The following is an 18,958-nucleotide window of genomic DNA, read 5'->3' as shown; positions in this document are numbered from 1 at the left end:
CTATTGCTCGTTCAATATTTTGTACATGATCGTGGAATTGTGGAAAAATCCTGTGTGAGTGATGTTTATTACTTGATCTTTTGTTCAAAGCCGTTCCTGCAGTGCAGTTTTGAGTAGACTACATTTTTAAAAGAAGGATGTTGTTCTCTTTGTGAGAATGGTGGACGACTTCTTCCTCTGAACAGTTGAATATTGATTAACATGAGAAATTTCATAATCCAAAATAACACTGATATGTATTTCCAAGTCTTTGTCAATCAATCGTGTATCAAACGCAGCGTCAGATTTGAAATATTGAACTTTTATTTATATTATAATTAAACGCAGCGTCTGCTATTATAATTACCTCTCTCAGATAACAACATCGGGAGGTTGGTTTTATTTAACTATATAAATACCACCTCAATTGAAGGAAGGAAAGAGCGATGACAGCATCGGATCAACATCATGAGGATGTGAACCTGCTTTGGATAATTTGGACGAGCTTGTCATCGATCTGGAAAGCTCTGGTGAGCACAGAGGCAGAAACAGGAGGAGAGGCTCCGAACAAGGCCGGCGCAACCTGCTGAGTTCCTGGATTCTGGCTGTTCAGTCCAGAGAAGGCCACTGCGTTGACAGGGCCAATGTTCTGTTGGAAATGCACAAGACCTCGAGGGAACACAAACACGTCTCCCTTCTCCAGCGTTGTGGAGAACAGAGTGTTGTTAGTGGTGATAAAGCCAACCAAGAGAGTACCCTCGATCACCACCAAGATTTCGGTGGCCCGCGGATGTGTGTGAGGAGGGTTGAGGCCGAGAGGAGCAGCGAAATCAAGGCGGACCAACGAAATTCCCAAGGTGTTTAAGCCTGGTAGCTGCGTTACAAAAGCTGGCGTTACAACGAATCCCAACTGGTTACTGGTATCTCCTGGTTTATCTAGGCCCCTCAACCGGAAGTCGTCTGCTGTGACCGTCATCGCATTCTTACATGGAAACCCGTTCACAATAACTGCACAATTCAAAATATATATAAAATGTTATTCACCCATGATCAGCTAGCAGACATTCGCAAAGGCACAAGACATACATAATTATTCGGTCGAAATCCGGTCCCAGGGGTTTTTCAGGGTGCTGAATCCAAATATGCAGTTAAAAAACCATTTTAACTGCAAGAAATCAAGATTTGACCTCAATTTCTTCGCCCGATTCCGTCACCGGAATCTTCAAAAAGTCGCATTATAGACAACTCCTTTTATAACTATGGTAAATGACCCGGTGTTGCAGGTCCACCCACCGAATCCCCTCTGCCACATACGACTGTGTCAGAGTTCTGGTTAGTTAGAGTCTAGAGTCTATAGTTATGTTTATATATATATGTCTGTCGGGAGGATATGGTCAGTTGCGTATTTTCTTTCGACATTCAAAAATAGAAAATATCTACCTTTATCTAATTTGTTTTAGATTGTATTTTAAAAATGAAAAAGTTTGGTTTCATATAACGTGTTTTACTTTTTCAAACTAAAAAAAATTGTACAATGATCCGGAGTTTGTTTTAGATTGTCTTTTAAGAATGAAAAAGTCTGCTTTCATATAACATGTTTTACTTTTTCAAACTAAAAAAAATGTACGGTGATCGGGAGTTTGATACAGTTTGGAAGTTAATATTTAATCACAAAAAATAATTAATTCATAATGGTGTTCTATATATATATATATATATAAAGAGTAAGATTGTATTGATTAACAAAATCAAAGTTTCAGTGCATAGTTCTACTATCTACTATCATTACTAGTATTTTTTAGAGCATTTTATTGAATGTGAAACTATATAGTTTTGCCCATCTCCTAATAGAGTTATAGAGTAATATGCCGAATGGGAAATTATATAATTTTGCCCATTTGTCAATAGAGTTATAGAGCAACCTGCCTATTGGGAAACTATATAATTTTGACCATCTGTCAATAGAGTTGTTACTCTAAAACTACAAAAATTATAAAATCTGCACTGGAGTGTTTATGGAGTCATCATACCACAAAAGACTATCAACCAAAATTTAACAATTATGAATCAAAAGAAGTTATATCAACCAACATATAACAATTATGAATCATAAGAAGTGATACCAACCAACATTTAACAATTATGAATCAGAAGATGTGACACGTGTTTAATCTCTCGCACTAGATCCTAGACACGTAGACGTTGTGCTAGTGCATGGAATATGACACTCAATTTGAGCAATGAAAGTGTCCATCCTCTCCACATAGAACCACAAGTTCCACTATTCTCTTTTCACATCATCAAGGCTAGCAAAAACATTATACCTATCATCTCGTTTTTCCATAAGAATACTTCCTATCAAGGTTTCCTTTTTCCAATAACAACTAATGAAAAAATACTACTCTTTTAAGTGTGGCTAGTGTCCGAAATCCACTGCCCACATTCCTCCACTAGCTCTGAATCTGAGAAGAAATGTCTTTCTCTAGCTGCTGTTGGGCACCAAATTGGCCTATCTTTTCCCTGCATTTCCACTCCTCTTTTCATCCCTTTTGTATTCGTTCGCATATATTTACTGTGTAAAACTATGAGGTAATTCCCCTTTTTATCGTCTCTTGGGATATTTAATTAATGGAGTAGAGTCATGAGGGTTTTACCTATGCGAACCACTAAGACATGTTATGATCGCCGATTATGGAGCGCAGGTGTTGACCGCACAGCATATCGCAGCAGTTCCGTGATTCACCGCAGCTGATCGACCACGACGAAACAACATAATTGATTTGTAGCTGTTCCCAACCCATTTTTGAATCATTCCTGTTCTTGCTCTCTCATTGCTAGTGCTGTGATGGAACTGATGTATATCTTTGAGAATATAGTTCCTAGGTTTTGGGGAGAGATGTTATTCTCCTTTGTACTGTATAAAAGACAGGTCATTCCTGTATCAAAACTTAGTCAGACCGTGCATTGTATTGTAACAACATTATTCAGACTAATAATATACAAGCCTTTTTGTTGATCTATCGTTCGTTGTGAGTAACGCAACCCTGATCAGAGAGTTGGGCCTACTCTTCTGATCTGGTGTTGCGTGTTTCCTTGCTTTGTGTGTATTGTTTATTGTTGTGTTTACAGATTGTAACCTTGCCCCTGCATATACCTTGCGTGTTTCCTTCAAAAGAATACGCACTCGGATTGATACATTAATGTAGGAAAAGTGGTGGATAAATTGTTCATACCTGGACACCAACTTTTTGGCGTCGTTGCAAGGGAGGCTAATGAGGTGCAAGACACGATCTGTATTAACTAGAGGGTCAATCTCTCATCTTAGGGAGAGAACGAGCTTTCTCACTCTGCTTAGGTCCTCAGCGTAGGTATTTCCTTTACTTCGTGTTTTTATTGTTTCCTGTTTTATTAGGGTTGATCTCTTGCCCTGGGGAGGGAGGAGTCCTTTGATGCCCTACTCCAGGCTATGAGCTTAGATTTCCCTTACATTTTTGTGTTTTAAATTTCGAGAAAACCAATCTCTTGCTTTGGGGAGGGAGGGGTCCTCTGATGCCCTACCTCAAGTCTTGAAGTGTTAGGTTTTCTCGTGTGTGTGTTATTTTCTTGGTTGGGGTCTTGTCCCAGGGAGGGAGGAGTCTTTTGACGCCCTCCCCCAGGCCCTAAAACCTAAGTTCCTGTTTTCTTTTCTTTTTTTCCGTTAACTGCCCTCTTTTCAACGTGATCTCTCGTCCTGGGGAGGGAATGGTCTTTTGACACCCTACTCCAGGCCTTGAGCATTGTGGTTTGATCGCAACATTTGTCGCCACACCAAATTCTATGAACAAAGAGCCAAATAAAAGGGGCAGAGGGAGAGCCCCAAAGAAGGGAGGACAGGATTTGGGAAGGAACACTTATATCCAGCAAATCATTGCAAAAGCTGAGTCAAAGGCGTCTTCTCGTGTAGCCCTGAGGCCATGTGCGTAGACAAAATTTGAGGGAAAATATGTAGAACAACCAGTGCTATTCACAACACCCCCTGCTGATTCGATACAACAGACCCTTCCAACAGTCGGGGAGACAAGCAACATTACGCCAGTTAAAGGGATCTCATTGCTTGTAACATAAGAAGAAGAAGTTGCAAGTAAAGTGTCCAAAGGAACGATCCATCCCAGTAGGGAAGAAGGAGTTGCAAAGAGGAGATCTGAAGGATCCAGCCACTGTGGCTGGGAGGAAGATATTGTAGAGACATTTATATCACCAAAGGATAGAGGGAGTGTTGTTAAGGCAACTCGAACCCCTTTGATAAAAGCCCTTCCTGCGGAGCCTGCTGAAATCCCTAGTGAGTATTGGAGGATATTCATGGCACCTACAACCTCTACTATTGACTTCCCAATTGGGGATTTAGGGACTGGCGCACCAACAAAGCCCATTCCTTTAACAGCTTTACCCAGTTTCCATGGGCTTACTTCAGAGGACCCTGACACGTTTTTGTTCGAATTTGACATTGTGTGTCGAGGGTATGATTACATAACGAATGCTCAGATGTTGAAAATCTTTCCTGCTACGCTAAAAGGGACAACCCTGCAGTGGTTTATGGGTCTTGGGGGAAGGTCTATCACCACATGGGAGGAGATGAGAACTGCTTTCTTGGAGAAGTACCAGGACTACTGTAAATCACGGGATATTAAAGATGAGATTTTACATAGAAAGAGGATGGAAATATGGAAGACTATGTGGAATGCTTTAAATACAAATTGTAGAGATCAGGTCACTCTGACCTGGATAAGGAAATTTTGAAAATTATCCTTCTCCGGGCTTTCTGAGAACACTCTTTGGAATCGTTGAATATAGTCGGAAAGGGAGATATACCAAAGGAGAACTTTGATGCCATCTGTGAGTTGTGTATCCAATGCTCAAGAGGAGTTGCAAGGAATAAACAAGGGATTTGATCAACAAAAGTATTTGGTGGAGGTGTTACAAAAGCAGAAATTGGGAATTTGTTTGACAACCTGAGGACTAATATCCTGACTACTTTGTCTGAACAGATAGACATGCTGCAGGTAAAACAGAAACAACTGGAATTGGAAAGAACTATGGCCGTATGTTGCCAAACACGCAGGAAGAAACACCCACAGAGGGAATGTCCATTAAACTTCGTAGAAGAATGTGAAATCTGTGAGCTGAATCTTGTGACAAGTTCATGCCCATCCTTGCCAGGACTAAAAGCAGTTTTTCAAGGGACATGCGAAGAGATGGAGTAGCTGTACTTTATGGGACCTAAAAAGCCATGGCAACCTCGGCCGTCAATGGGAAATCAAGCTATGTTTCCTGATCCATATCAATACTTTAGCAATTTTAATATGGGTCCCCAAACCATGCCTTATCTGCCCATGTGGCCCCAATACCAGTTTCCACCTTGGCAGGAGTGGGCTCCTCAAGCTAGTTCAAGTTCCTCATGGGCTCCAAAGTAGCGGGGCCTTCTCTTCCTGGTCAATTTCCCCAGTTAATGCCACAACAAAAACTTCAGTTTCCCTCTAATGTGCCTCCTGGTAATCAACTTGTTCGTCCCCAACTCCCTATCCAACCCAATCTGAATCCTAATAGTAAAGGGGCTCAGCAAGCTGACACCCTCAACCTACCTTCATATAGCATCTCTATCGCATAATTCTATGAGATGAATTTACGATCTGGGTAGACAGTAGATGCTCAACCCTCACCAGTTATCATTGAACAGATTGACAGTAAGGAAAAGGAACCAAAAATGGTTGAAGAGGAACCAAACTGAGTCAACAAAAATTATACACCTCCTCAACCACCAGTTACTCAAAAGCACCAAGCTGAACCGCCCTATCGAGAAAGGTTGGTTGTGAGTAAACCAACCCCTCAAGCTGAGTTTGACCTGTTAGGGGAGTTACATAATTTATTTGTTAAGATCCCCCTGTTGCAAGATATGAGGGATGTACCTATATATGCAAAAACTCTTAGGGAATATTGTGCTAAGAAGCCTAAAGAGAAATGAAGAGACCCATTCACCATTCATGTAATGGGGAAGCTATTAGATTTCATGATGGGATGGTCCATGCCTGTAAAGTATGGGGATCCACGGAACCCAATTTTAATTGTACAAATTAATGGGGTAGAAATTCCAAATGTACTGGTAGATTTGGGTGCCGCCATAAATGTCATTATTGCTGAAACCATGCATGCATTAGGTCTTTGTAACTTGAAACACACACCTACAGTGTTATAATTGGTAGATCGATCTACAGTGAAATCGTTGGGGAAGTTAGAAGATATCACGATTTCGGTTAATTCATGGGACTACCCTGTGGACTTCGTAGTACTCCAAACGCAATCTCCAGCTGGAGGCCATCCCCTAATTCTGGGAAGGCCTTGGCTGCTAACCGTAGATGCTTATATTGGGTGTTGGTCTAGACATATGATCATTTCGAATGGGCAAAACACTAAGAACCTAGTGTTATATCGTCCCGCGAAACCTAACCCAGCAGCAAAATCAGCAGGCCACAAGAAATCTTTATACAGGAAAGAGTTCGAATCAATAAGATGAGGAGTTAAGACTAGTTCTTACTATTGGATAGGCCCTCTAGTTGAAAGTTGAAACAGAAGATGACGCAATTACTACCTTTATCAGTGATCCTTGTTCTATTTTAGATTTGAATCAGCAAATCCTGGAGTCCGTCTTGAGCTGTGAGCCTCAGGAAAGTATCAGAACAATAGATGGATTCGATGAGCTACCTACAACTGCACCCCATGACAGTATTTTCGTGGAAATAGAACCAGGAAAATCCCTTAATGTCAATCCAGATCTGTCGGATTCTCAGAAAAAACAACTCTTGGATGTTCTTCGGAAACACAAAGAAGCCTGCACCTGGGGTTACTCAGATATGAAGGGAATTCCTACTAATCTATGCACCCATCACTTATACATCAAGGAGGACTTTCTTCGTGTGAGGCAACCCCAGATAAGAATGAACCCTGCTCTAAAAAATATTGTTAAGCAAGAGCTTCAAACGCTGTTGGACGTGGGATTTATCTACCCCATTTCAGACAGTTAATGGGTTTGTCCATTGGTAATGGTCCCTAAGAAAAATAGTAAATAGCGAATATGCATGGACTATAGAGAATTAAATAAGGAAACTCAAAAATACCATTTTACTTTACCATTCATTGACCAAGTCTTGGATACATGAGTTGGGAAGAAGTTTTTCTCCTTCCTGGATGGATTTAGTGGGTACAACCTGTTATAGACATTTTTGTGCCTTACATCATGAAGCATGAAATGTCCATAATCTAAGGGATCCAAATTCCCTAAACATGTTGTTCCTACCCCTAGAGGAACAAGGTCAGCAAACCACAGCACTGAATAACAGTTCTCCACCTGAAAACACTCCAAAACAAGGCAATTCTGGATCATGTCAACTGCTCCACTGAGCATCTGCGCTGAATGTCAAGTGCTCCATTGTCTACCTGCGCTGAATGTCAACTGTAAAGAAGGCTACCTGCGCTGGGCGAGTTGGGACATGTGGCACAGTCATTCCTCAAGGTGTCAATGCCCAGGAATCTTCCAAAATGACACTTGGATCAGGGAATTCGACTGGTGATGAGTAAGAGGGTCTTGATCTCCAAGTGGAAGAAAGAACCTCCAAGTGGACTCAAGAACTGAAGAATAACTGAAGTGAGAGAGGACACTAGTCAGCTTCATGCCAGCCTCAAGCTGACTCATCCTTTCTCCAAAACTCCTATATATAGAGCTCTCTCATGAGGTCTAAGGAGGCTGGAATCTTGTGAATGTAAGGAGGCGCTGTTGGTTTGAGTATAGAACTATTGGGTGATTTGCTTTGAAGGAGGTGAAGAGGAGATTTCTTTCTGCTGGGAAGGTGATGCTGGATTGGGCCTCTTATGGTTGTATCACTTCCTGAACTTTACTTCTTCCATTAATAAAGCATTTGAGGTTCTTCTATATGCATGTGTCTTAATGGTGTATTGTTATACTTGTGTATTTGATTTATTCTAATCCTTGAATCAATTATGAATGTATGCTTCTTGTAGTTCCCTCTCTTGCCATTTTGCAGGATCTTGGTGTAGCTGGGCCAGTGAAAGAGCAAGGAGAAGGGAGCAAGCAGCAAGGAGAGAAGATTGGATCAACCATTAGCGGAAGACATCGGTTAGTGGATCTCTTTCTCCCCTATTTTACTTTCATAAAGAATAAATCTTAGATAGCTTTACTTCGATTGTTGCTGAGGTACTATCACCCTTAGAGTGGGATAGGGTCATTCCGTATTGGATACTTTTCCCAACAAAAAATTGGCGACTCCACTGGGGAACTTATCTTGTTGGTTGTTTGTGTTTTTGCTATTCATTTCCTAAACACAGGGAGTACCGAATCGAACAGCATTTGGATCTTTCAAATGCAAAGTAGAGGGCAGCTACTCTAGCTCAGTTTCTGGGCATGTTTATGATTTGAAGAGCTGATCCACAAGGACTCTGAACAGCTCTTAGTGATAGATTTTCATCCTCCTTTTCATCCTTTAGTGTGTACTTGATTGATAGCTTTTGATTTGGCCAAAAACTGTTGATTTTTGAGCAATCTGTGACCCGAAACCTGAGAAAAACGAAAGTTTATCTCTTCATTGCAGGCACTGTGAAGGCAATCTGCATTTCATCGCAGGTCCCGAAGGGGCTACCTGCGCTGAATGTCAAACTGACAGTGTACTACCTGCGCTGAACCAGTTTTGCCTTGTGCAATTGGGGTTCTCTGCTTTCTGTTGCCCTGTTTTCATCATTGTTTTTGCAGCCTGTTATCAGTCAATGTACCTATCTGAAACCACCTTTCTTTGCCATTATTCCGCCTTGGTTGTATAAAGAAACTGTATTTGTTCTTTGTGTATTTCTTACATCAATTGCAGTTTCCCATAACGAAAGTGAACTAGTCTTGTTGTGGCCTCTTAGATCTAGACCTGTGATAAGTGTCGTTTTGATCTTAAGAGTTAGTTTGTTTGCTGTTCATAGCTGATTGAGCATTTGCTTTCATCATATGGTTTGAATTTATGTATTTCTAGTGTCGAAACAAGTAAATCTTAAGGTGTCTTTTGATTTTGGACAAAAGCTTGTTTGCTTTCACTTGAAATTGAATTCAAAGTTATACAACAACTTTCTTTTTGTAGTACATCAACATTAAGAAAGAGAAAAGAAATACCTGCATTGTGCATGTGCATTTTGACAGCTTGCATGTTGATTTAGGAAAAAGTGCATTAGTGTGTGCTCTATGATCTGTGTGAAAAGATGATGTCTTTCTTTTCCCTCAGTAGTTAAGATTTTCATATGTTGAAAAGATTGAAAAAGCTTGCTTATCATCTTTAGACTGCATTTAGGAGTTGTACCATACATCACGTGGTGATCCATAAAGGCAAACTGCTAAACAAGATCAACCTTAAAATAAATTGAATTTACATAACAACGCATTGAAACATAACGCAAACACATAGAGGTCTAAGCTAGAGACGTGTTCCGGCGTCGTTAAACGTGATATCTTACCGTTGAGTGGTTGGGTGATTCCTCCACGGTGAAGCGATAAGTATCAATACGGACTTGTGCTCCCACGTACTGTCGCGTATATATTGGGAGACCCCTATAGGAACAAAGCCTTTATCCATAGGAAGCCGTGTCGGCCGCCCTACTGATCGCAATGCAGTGAACACAGCATTCACGAAGATCGACCACTCGTACCGTAAAACATATTCTGTGGTTTTGTGAAAAGTTTGGCACACCCTCTGCCTAGATCTCCAGAGTAGTTTCTTTTGGCCTTTTTCAAACTCTATAACTGAAAAAGTCCATCCGAGCATTTGTCACTTCGGGCTCGTTAAAACATCGAAGGAGACTAGAGTCATCTTTATCTTTTTCTCGACTCTTAAAAAGTGAAAAAGCAAGTTGTGTCTAAAGCGTTGTTATAAAATTTATTTTAAACGGAACATAATCACCTCCTATTCCTGCGTTGATCTTTAGGTTGAGAACATGGAACGCACCAACCAAGGAATTCCCCATGATGGGAATCCTAGTCCTTTCTCCTCTTGGGGAGAAGTTGGTGCACCCCACATGGCCACATTGTCACTTCCAGGACTGACAATTGGCGTGCCAATTTGGCTATTCTCAACCAATGTAGTTCAGAACACCATGGTTCCTGAACAGTCGAGTCAATAGTTAGATCAGTCTAGAGCTGCCCACCAGCCTTCTACTTCCTATAACTCTTCCTCCAATCCTTCATCTTCGCAAGGTAGAGCCGGCAAAAGCCAAGCTCCCATGGAGAAGAAGGAGAAGAAGAAGAGAGAGAAGAAGAAGAAGGAGCCTAAGGCAACTGGGGGCAAGCAAAAGACATCTGACAAAAATCCACACACAGCACAGACCGGGCCTAAATCGCCATGTGTCATATGTAGAGGAGACCACTTCCATAGAGATTGTCCCTGTATTCCCCGGATACTAAGGGACTGGTCCCCTCGTTTGCACAATTCGGGAGCATCAACCTCTGATAGCCATGTTGAATGCTTACCGTCAACCAGCAAAAGTGAAGGTTCAAGACAAAGAGGGGGAGCAAGATCCCCCTGCAGACTGTGTGAAGGTGATCACGCCATCCACCGTTGTCCCTTCTTAGACGAAGCGAAGAGAGTTTTGGAAGATCGTCCGGTTTCACTGTTAAGACTTCCTCCTGGATACAAAAAACTCATGCCAAGTCCTTCGTTGGTTGAAAATACAGCTGGCCCGCTCAAGTGGTCAGCTGAAGCGTCAGTCATTGAAAATGAACCTACTGAATCCAGACCGGACGAAAGTCCAAAGGTCGAAACGGCAGTTGACCCGGTTCTTCCTTCAGGAGTTTCATCTTCAAATGACAACGTCACTGAAGATTCATCTTCAAATGACACCCTCACTGAAGAGAATAAGGATGACACTATCCAGATTCTTTTCATCAACACAGACTCTGACGAGCATCAGGGCAATGCGCCCATTCCTTTATCGCAGGAAGGAACATCGTCAGGGTCATATCCGGCCGTGTATTCGGTCCCACCACCAAGCAACCTGGTTGTGTCCTTTGATTGGAACCAACTAGGCAGACCCCGGTTACCAGCCAGTATACCATTCAGAATCATAGTCCAAATTTACAGAATGGTAATGGCTGGCACTATCATTGATGAAGGGGCATCTGTGAGTATCCTTTCCTCTATTGCTTGGAAAGCACTGGGTTCCCCGGCGCTTTTGCCTGAGATAAGAAATCTCTCGGGTTTCGATAAAGGAACCAGTCGACCATTAGGGATCCTCCCCAATGTGCCTGTTACATTGAAAGGGAAGACCGTTCAAATGAACGTGATGGTCGTTCAAGGACCCTTGGATTATAACCTACTCCTTGGACGAGACTATATATATTGCATGGGAGCTGTAGTCTCCTCACTCTTTAGAGTAATGTGTTTTCCACACGAAGGAAGAATGGTCAAGCTCGTAGACCAACTTTCATTTCCGGGATCACGCATCGCAAATAGTCACATACCAACCCTGAATGGTCTATTCAATCAAGAAATGTCTCCACCCCCAGTCCTTCTTCCCGATGAGGGCGAGTGATTCGGAAAGATGGGACTGGAACCCAGGGGGCATGCATCCTGGTCTGCTTCGGGCAGAGAAAACCTTGGGTGTAAGGTAGAATTTCCGCGGGAGAATACGACTAGTCCGTGGATGGAAGAGGGGTTGTTCTGGAATAAGATTCTTTTGTCAAAGTTACGTGTTTGACAAAGGTCATTCACCCTTGTCTATTTCGGTAGACATTGCCAGGGAAATGTTTTGTTTGAAAGATTAACGAGACAATCTTTGGGTAACCTGAAAGAGGTACCTCTCCCGGTGAAACGAAAGTTTCGATGGCAGAAAAGTAGAGGTAACCTTGAAACGCTGTTTTATACCTGGGGGCATGCAACCTTTTGGAGTGCAAGCAAGGGGCGACTATTTATTTTTTAAATTTTTAGGTCCTCCCTTTAAACCTGTAGGTCTAACCCTTTAAACTCGTAGGATTAGCCGTTTCCGAACTTGCATAAAGAAAGGATGAGAGGGAGCATAGCTTTGGTAAGGCGCAAGCTCTATAAAAAATGGGATCTTTTAGGAGACATTCTTATCTTATGACTGGTATAATCGAGCAGTTTTAGCATAAAGTTCACGCTCGTTAAAAAATAAACGCAAGATCCGAGCAGTTTTAACGCGGTCTTCATGCTCGTTAAAAAATAAATAAAAGCAGTGAGCAATGTTTCCTCCAGAGTTTAAGCTCATTTTTATCTAAAAAATGAACCTATCCCGGTAAATAACCACTGTGATCGTAAATTTATTAGCCATAAAAACCTTGGTCGTGTTTGCACCTGCCACCTCCACCGTCATTTGGCCGATCGTTCACCTCCATATGATTGTTTACCCATTTTGAGGAACAGCTGCGAAGAGTGATTTCACCTAGCCATCCTTGTGACACTGCCGTAATTGGAAAATTCCAAACTGTACCTGGAATCTGCTGCTATCCTTGTTTATCACTCGTTCCTCAAAAGATGAGTCTTCTTTGAGCTCTTTTCAACCGACTCGTAAAATATGAAAAGATTGCCGAGTTTTGGCCTTCCAGCTCGTTAAAGGGACTGGAAGAGCTATCCCTCCTCTAGATTTTAATCTTTTTGGACCTGAGGGATTATTGCACAAAAAGGTCGAGCGCTTGTTTTATTTGGCTCGTTAAAGTTATCGAAAACTCATCCCTTCTGTATTGTTTTATACTTTTTCGGACTTAAGGGATTAGATGACGAAAAAGGAATTTTGGAGTTAACTTTCTGTACCTTTTCAGACTCTCTAAAATGAAAAGGACCGAGTTTTCCTTGTCGTTAGACTCGTTAAAATGATTAAATAGTGACAAACTTGTCTTTAGACGAGAACGAGTTTCCCTATCGCTAGGCTCGTTAAAACATAGCGATGGGCTTGCCCGAAGGGCAGGTTATAGAACAAGCATATGTTATCCTCCTCAAGCTTGACAAAAATAAAGAGGTACTGGTCAGAAATGACTGGGGAAAAATTGGGAGAACCTCAAAGCTGTAATGGTAGCAAGTCGCTCTTGAACATGACACTTTTCCTCCGTATCACATCGGGTTGGGTTGTTTCATTCACCGGTCTCATCACCATGGTCTCGCCAAACCATCCACATTTGGGGTAATGCTATCGATCCATCGCATCAGTGTCGTTATATGTTCAAGAGATGTTGTTCAGAAAGAGTCAACCGTGTCCCATCCACTGCCATACATTATCCTTCATCCATCCATGATCGCCACCCTGAATCATATGTCACAGATTGTTTTCACCTCCATTAAAATCATTAGCTCCGTTCCGTGTCACTGATGTGGGATTCATTAAGGCCCTCCTTTGACGGATCGCTTCTTGTCGACTTCAGCTCATTATCCAAGAAGTTGATCTAGGAACGCCCCCCCCAGTACTTTGAAGCTTGCATGCCTCGATGGCAAGTTTCTCACTTCCGGCGACAGGTATACATCAATGACCTTCAACCAGAAGATTTTGTGTGGTGTTCGACGCCAAGTCCTATATTCACACAACGTGAATTGTACTACAGTACCTTGAGGGTCATTATCATTATCGGTGATTCCTCTCACGCTTGTTAACGGTTTACATCATTGACCGGTAATCAAGCGATGTCTTTCCATGTTCGAATTCAGCGCAATTCTCACATGGATCGACTTGTACTTAGAGTGAAGATCGAACGAGTTTGAAGACCCCAGATCTAGTTTCATCCATCCGGGCTGCGATATATATTCAGGAAACATAAAGACATTTGATATGTACATCATTGCAGCAGATGATCATCCTACTCAAAGGATGATAATTTCAGTAGAGAATTATCAGTGTACCATCAGACGATCGTCTGTTCTATGTACCAAAATGAATTTATAAAGCTGAGCATGGGAATGCCCGCCTCAGCTAGATCATGAAAGCAGAATGAAAAATAATGTATTGTATTGTATTTTATTACAGGTCACCCCTCAGCGATTGAATGAACTTTGGATCCTCCTGATAAAGCATTTCACCCGATAAACGACCTCATACTTTAGGGGGCAACTGTTATAGACATTTTTGTGCCTTACAGCATGAAGCATGAAATGTCCATAATCTAAGGGATCCAAAGTCCCTAAACATGTTGTTCCTACCCCTAGAGGAACAAGGTCAGCAAACCACAGCACTGAATAACAGTTCTCCACCTGAAAACACTCAAAAACAAGGCAATTCTGGATCATGTCAACTGCTCCACTGAGCATCTGCGCTGAATGTCAAGTGCTCCATTGTCTACCTGCGCTGAATGTCAACTGCAAAGAAGGCTACCTGCACTGGGCGAGTTGGGACATGTGGCACAGTCATTCCTCAAGGTGTCAATGCCCAGGAAGCTTCCAAAATGACACTTGGATCAGGGAATTCGACTGGTGATGAGTAAGAGGGTCTTCATCTCCAAGTGGAAGCAAGAACCTCCAAGTGGACTCAAGAACTGAAGAATAATTGAAGTGAGAGAGGACACTAGTCAGCTTCATGCCAGCCTCAAGCTGACTCATCCTTTCTCCAAAACTCCTATATATAGAGCTCTCTCATGAGGTCTAAGGAGGCTGGAATCTTGTGAATGTAAGGAAGTGCTGTTGGTTTGAGTATAGAACTATTGGGTGATTTGCTTTGAAGGAGGTGAAGAGGAGATTTCTTTCTGCTGGGAAGGTGATGCTGGATTGGGCCTCTTATGGTTGTATCACTTCCTGAACTTTACTTCTTCCATTAATAAAGCATTTGAGGTTCTTCTATATGCATGTGTCTCAATGGTGTATTGTTATACTTGTGTATTTGATTTATTCTAATCCTTGAATCAATTATGAATGTATGCTTCTTGTAGTTTCCCTCTATTGCCATTTTGCAGGATCTTGGTGTAGCTGGGCCAGTGAAAGAGCAAGGAGCAGGGAGCAAGCAGCAAGGAGAGAAGATTGGATCAACCATTAGCGGAAGACATCGGTTAGTGGATCTCTTTCTCCCATATTTTACTTTCATAAAGAAGAAATCTTAGATAGCTTTACTTCGATTGTTGCTGAGGTACTATCACCCTTAGAGTGGGATAGGGTCATTCCGTATTGGATACTTTTCCCAACAACACAACCATATCCAAACAGCTCCTGAAGATTAGGATAAGACCACATTTACATGCCCTTGGGGAACGTTCGCATACAAAGTCCTTCTGTTTGGTCTCTGTAATGTGCCTACAACATTCTAGAGGGAAATTTTAGGGATTTTCTCTGATCTAATGGATGATAGTGTTGAAATCTATATGGATGATTTCACGGCATATGGAGATTCATTCGAAGAAGCATTGGGGAAGATAGAAAAATTTCTTGAAAGATGCAAGCAGGTGCATGTCTCTTTAAGTACAGAAAAATGCCATATGATGATGAATGAAGGAATAGTCTTGGGACACTTGCTTTCGGCTGCAGGAATCTGGATGGACCCAACCAAGATAAAGGTAATACAACATTTTTCAATACCCAGAACACCCACTCAGGTACGTAGCTTTATCGGTTGTGTTGGTTATTACAGGTGCTTTATAGAAAATGTTGCTAAAACAACACATCCGCTTTTTCAATTACTGACAAAAGATGCAGACTTTGTGTGGACAGATGATTGTGATGCAGCCTTTGTGAAGATCAAGGAATTGGTCTGTAGTGCTCTAATCCTTAGAGGACCAGACTGGACATTACCATTCCATATTCATGCTGATGCTTCCCAGATAGTAGTTGTGGCAGTTTTGGGGCAACAAGTGGATAAGGTACCATATGCAGTTTACTATTTTAGTAAGAACTTGGCTCCTGCTGAGTTAAACTACACAGTGACTGAAAAAGAATTCCTTGCTGTCATCTACGCCATCAACAAGTTTGGCACTATATCACTGGTTACCCCACTTTTGTACACACAGATCATGCAGCCATTAGGTATCTGATGAATAAATCCGTTACTCTTGGTTGTATTACAAGATGGCTTTTGCCACTTCAAGAATTTGATATTACCATAGTAGATAAACCAGGGAAGGACATCGTGGTTGCTGATTTTCTGTCTAGATTAGAAAATAATGCCGAAGGTACACCTATCGAAGATAGCTTTCCAGATGAATATCTCTTTGTGATTTACGCTAACACTCCATGGTATGCAGATATTGCTAACTATCTTGCTACAGAGAAGACACCTCGTCATTTTTCATATAAGGACCAATGGAAAATTATTCATTATAGTACCCAATATTCATGGATGGCACGATACCTCTTTCATACAAGGGTTGATCAATAGATCCAGCGCTGTGTATCAGAGGATGATATCTATGAGATATTGAAGGCCACCCATTGTGGACCTTGTGGAGGACATTTTACAGATAAAAGAACAAGCCACAAGGTGCTGCAAATGGGATACTACTGGCCTTATATCTTTCATGATGCTAGAGATTATGTCCGAAGATGTGGCAGCTGTCAGCGGATGGGACAACCTGGGAAATCTGTTGAAATGCCATTACAACCCCAAATAGTCCTTAAACCTTTTGAGAAGTGGGCCATCAATTTCCTTAGACCCATAAACCCACCTTCCCATTAGAAAGTTCACATCTTGGTTTGTACTGATTATGTGACTGAGTGGGTGGAAGTAGAGTGGTTGCGAAAGCAACAGAACATGTGCTGGTAGGTTTTCTTTTTGAAGATATTTTTGCCCTATATGGTACCCCGAGAGAAATTGTTTTAGATGGAGGAGCACAGTTCACATCCCACATGATAGAGAGGCTCATGTAGTAATATGGGGTTAAACACAGAGTCACAACTCCCTACCATCCCCAAGCGAATGGACAGATAGAAAGCACAAACAAGGTATTGGAATATATCTTGACAAAAACTATAGCAAGTCATCACCAGGATTGGTCACAGAAACTTCCAGAAGCTCTTTGGGCGTATAGGACAACATGGCAGAATACAACCAGGTTTTCACCATTTGAGCTAGTCTACGGGAAATCCCCCTTGTTTCCGGTTGAATTCGATATCAATACACTCAAAACAGCTTTGGAAGTGGGATTATACTTATCAGAGGCCTAGAAACACTGGCTGGAACAGCTCAATGAGTTAGACGAGATTTATTCAGTAGTTGTCCAGAGAACTACTGCTATCCAACAGCAGAGAATGAAATGGCATGATAAATTTATCAAGAATAAGGTGTTTCATACAGGGGACTGGGCATTGTTATATGATTTCTGGTTCAAAGACTTCAAAGGAAAGCTTCACACTCGTTGGATGGGACCCTATGAAGTGGACGCTGTATTCGATAATGGCACAGTCAGATTGGTTACAATAGATGAAAATCGTACTTCCTTCCTAGTGAACGGACACCGTTTGAAGTTATACCACCATCCAACTTCTAAAGATGCCTTCATCAAACATCTTTCTGATACATCTGGTTTGATGGTTGTTGGTGCAGAGAATGCTCCCTTTGCCTTTTGAAAAAAAAGAAAAAAAGAAAGAAAGAAAGATATATTATATATATATCTATATATATATATATATATATATAACAACAACAATAAATATATGCTGTTACTACTTACTTGTTTGTCTTTTTGCAGGAATAAGAACTAAATTATGATAAGGAGAAATGGAGAAATTTTTCAAGTAATAGTCATTGTTGTTACTCTGCCCATCGCTGTTACTTCGCCGGTGCTGTTACTCCACTGTTGCTGTTACTCCGTCGGTGTTGTTACTCCACTGTTGCTGTTACTCTGCCGGTGCCGTTACTCCACTATCACTGTTACTCTGCTGGTGCTGTTACTCCACTGTTGCTGTTACTCCGTTGGTGTTGTTACTCCACTGTGCTGTTACTCCGTCGGTGGTGTTACTCTGCCGATTGCTGTTACTCCATTGGTGTTGTTACTCCATCATCACTATTACTCTGCCGTTGCTGTTACTCCTCAGTGCTGTTACTCCATAGCTATTGTTACTCCACTGGTGTTGTTACTCCGTCGGTGCTGTTACTTCGCCATTGCCGTTACTTCGCTGGTTATTTTGTTGTTACTCCACCACCATGTAGGTCGCTAGGTACACCCTCATTGACTCTTACGGATTTAATTAAAATATTCCAAAAAAATAGACTAGTACGTGCTGGGGACGACTGCATTTAAGTTGGGGGGTTCCCGTCATAAAGAAATGATGGTATACCTAAAAATCGTAATCATATCACTTCATTAGCAAATCCAATGAGAACGAAAACCAAAAAAAGCATGCGGTTTTGTAATCATGATTCCTACGCATCGGAATTTGAAATCGTATGCCAAGAACTTTACCGGTCATTTCCCCAGTACATTGCATTCAATTACCATAATCATTCACCTGTACTGCCATACCCTGCCATTATTTGCTATGTTTTTTGAGGTGTACCGACCATTATTATCATTCTTTTACCCTGCGGCCACCATGCTAACAATATTGTCATTGTCAGTTGGGTTGTTGTTACTCTCCCCTACCATCCGACTGTATCCATCGTGTTCATCCAGTTGTCACGGTGATGGGTGGGTTGGCTGTGTGACATGAGCTGGAGGGCACGATAATGGTCAGAAACAATCAGGAAGTATGGCAGGTTTTTGAAAATGTAGGATGGAATGTCTATTTCGACAAATTGCATGGGTTTAATGAGGCAATTGCAATTGAATTTGCACTCAATTTAGAGGAAGGGAGCTCTCGGGTACGGGGGATAGCAATCCCTGTTACAGAAGAAACCATTGCAAAGGTCAACAGGCTACCCCAGCAGGGGCAGAAATGGTTTTCATGAAGAACCTCCCTTCTGGAGTTCCCCGAAGCATTCTTGCAGGCCGAAGAAAATGTTGTTCAGAAAGGCCGGGGGTATGACTGAAATTCATTACCACACCCAT

The 18,958-nt window shown here is 41.7% G+C and overlaps 1 pseudogene; it reads right to left on the bottom strand.

The window, feature by feature from the left end:
- Window positions 1-445: 445 nt before the first annotated feature.
- LOC149258003 (germin-like protein 1-3 pseudogene) lies at window positions 446-18,441 on the bottom strand (annotated as a pseudogene).
- Window positions 18,442-18,958: the final 517 nt, after the last annotated feature.

The sequence above is a fragment of the Pinus tabuliformis genome, chromosome 6 (genome assembly GCF_031772625.1).
Source record: "Pinus tabuliformis cultivar Carrire ecotype Pingquan chromosome 6, CPIR1, whole genome shotgun sequence".
NCBI classification, from domain to species: Eukaryota; Viridiplantae; Streptophyta; class Pinopsida; order Pinales; family Pinaceae; genus Pinus; species Pinus tabuliformis.
Note: the sequence above shows the minus strand (reverse complement) of the source record. Positions and strands in the feature narration are given on the sequence as shown.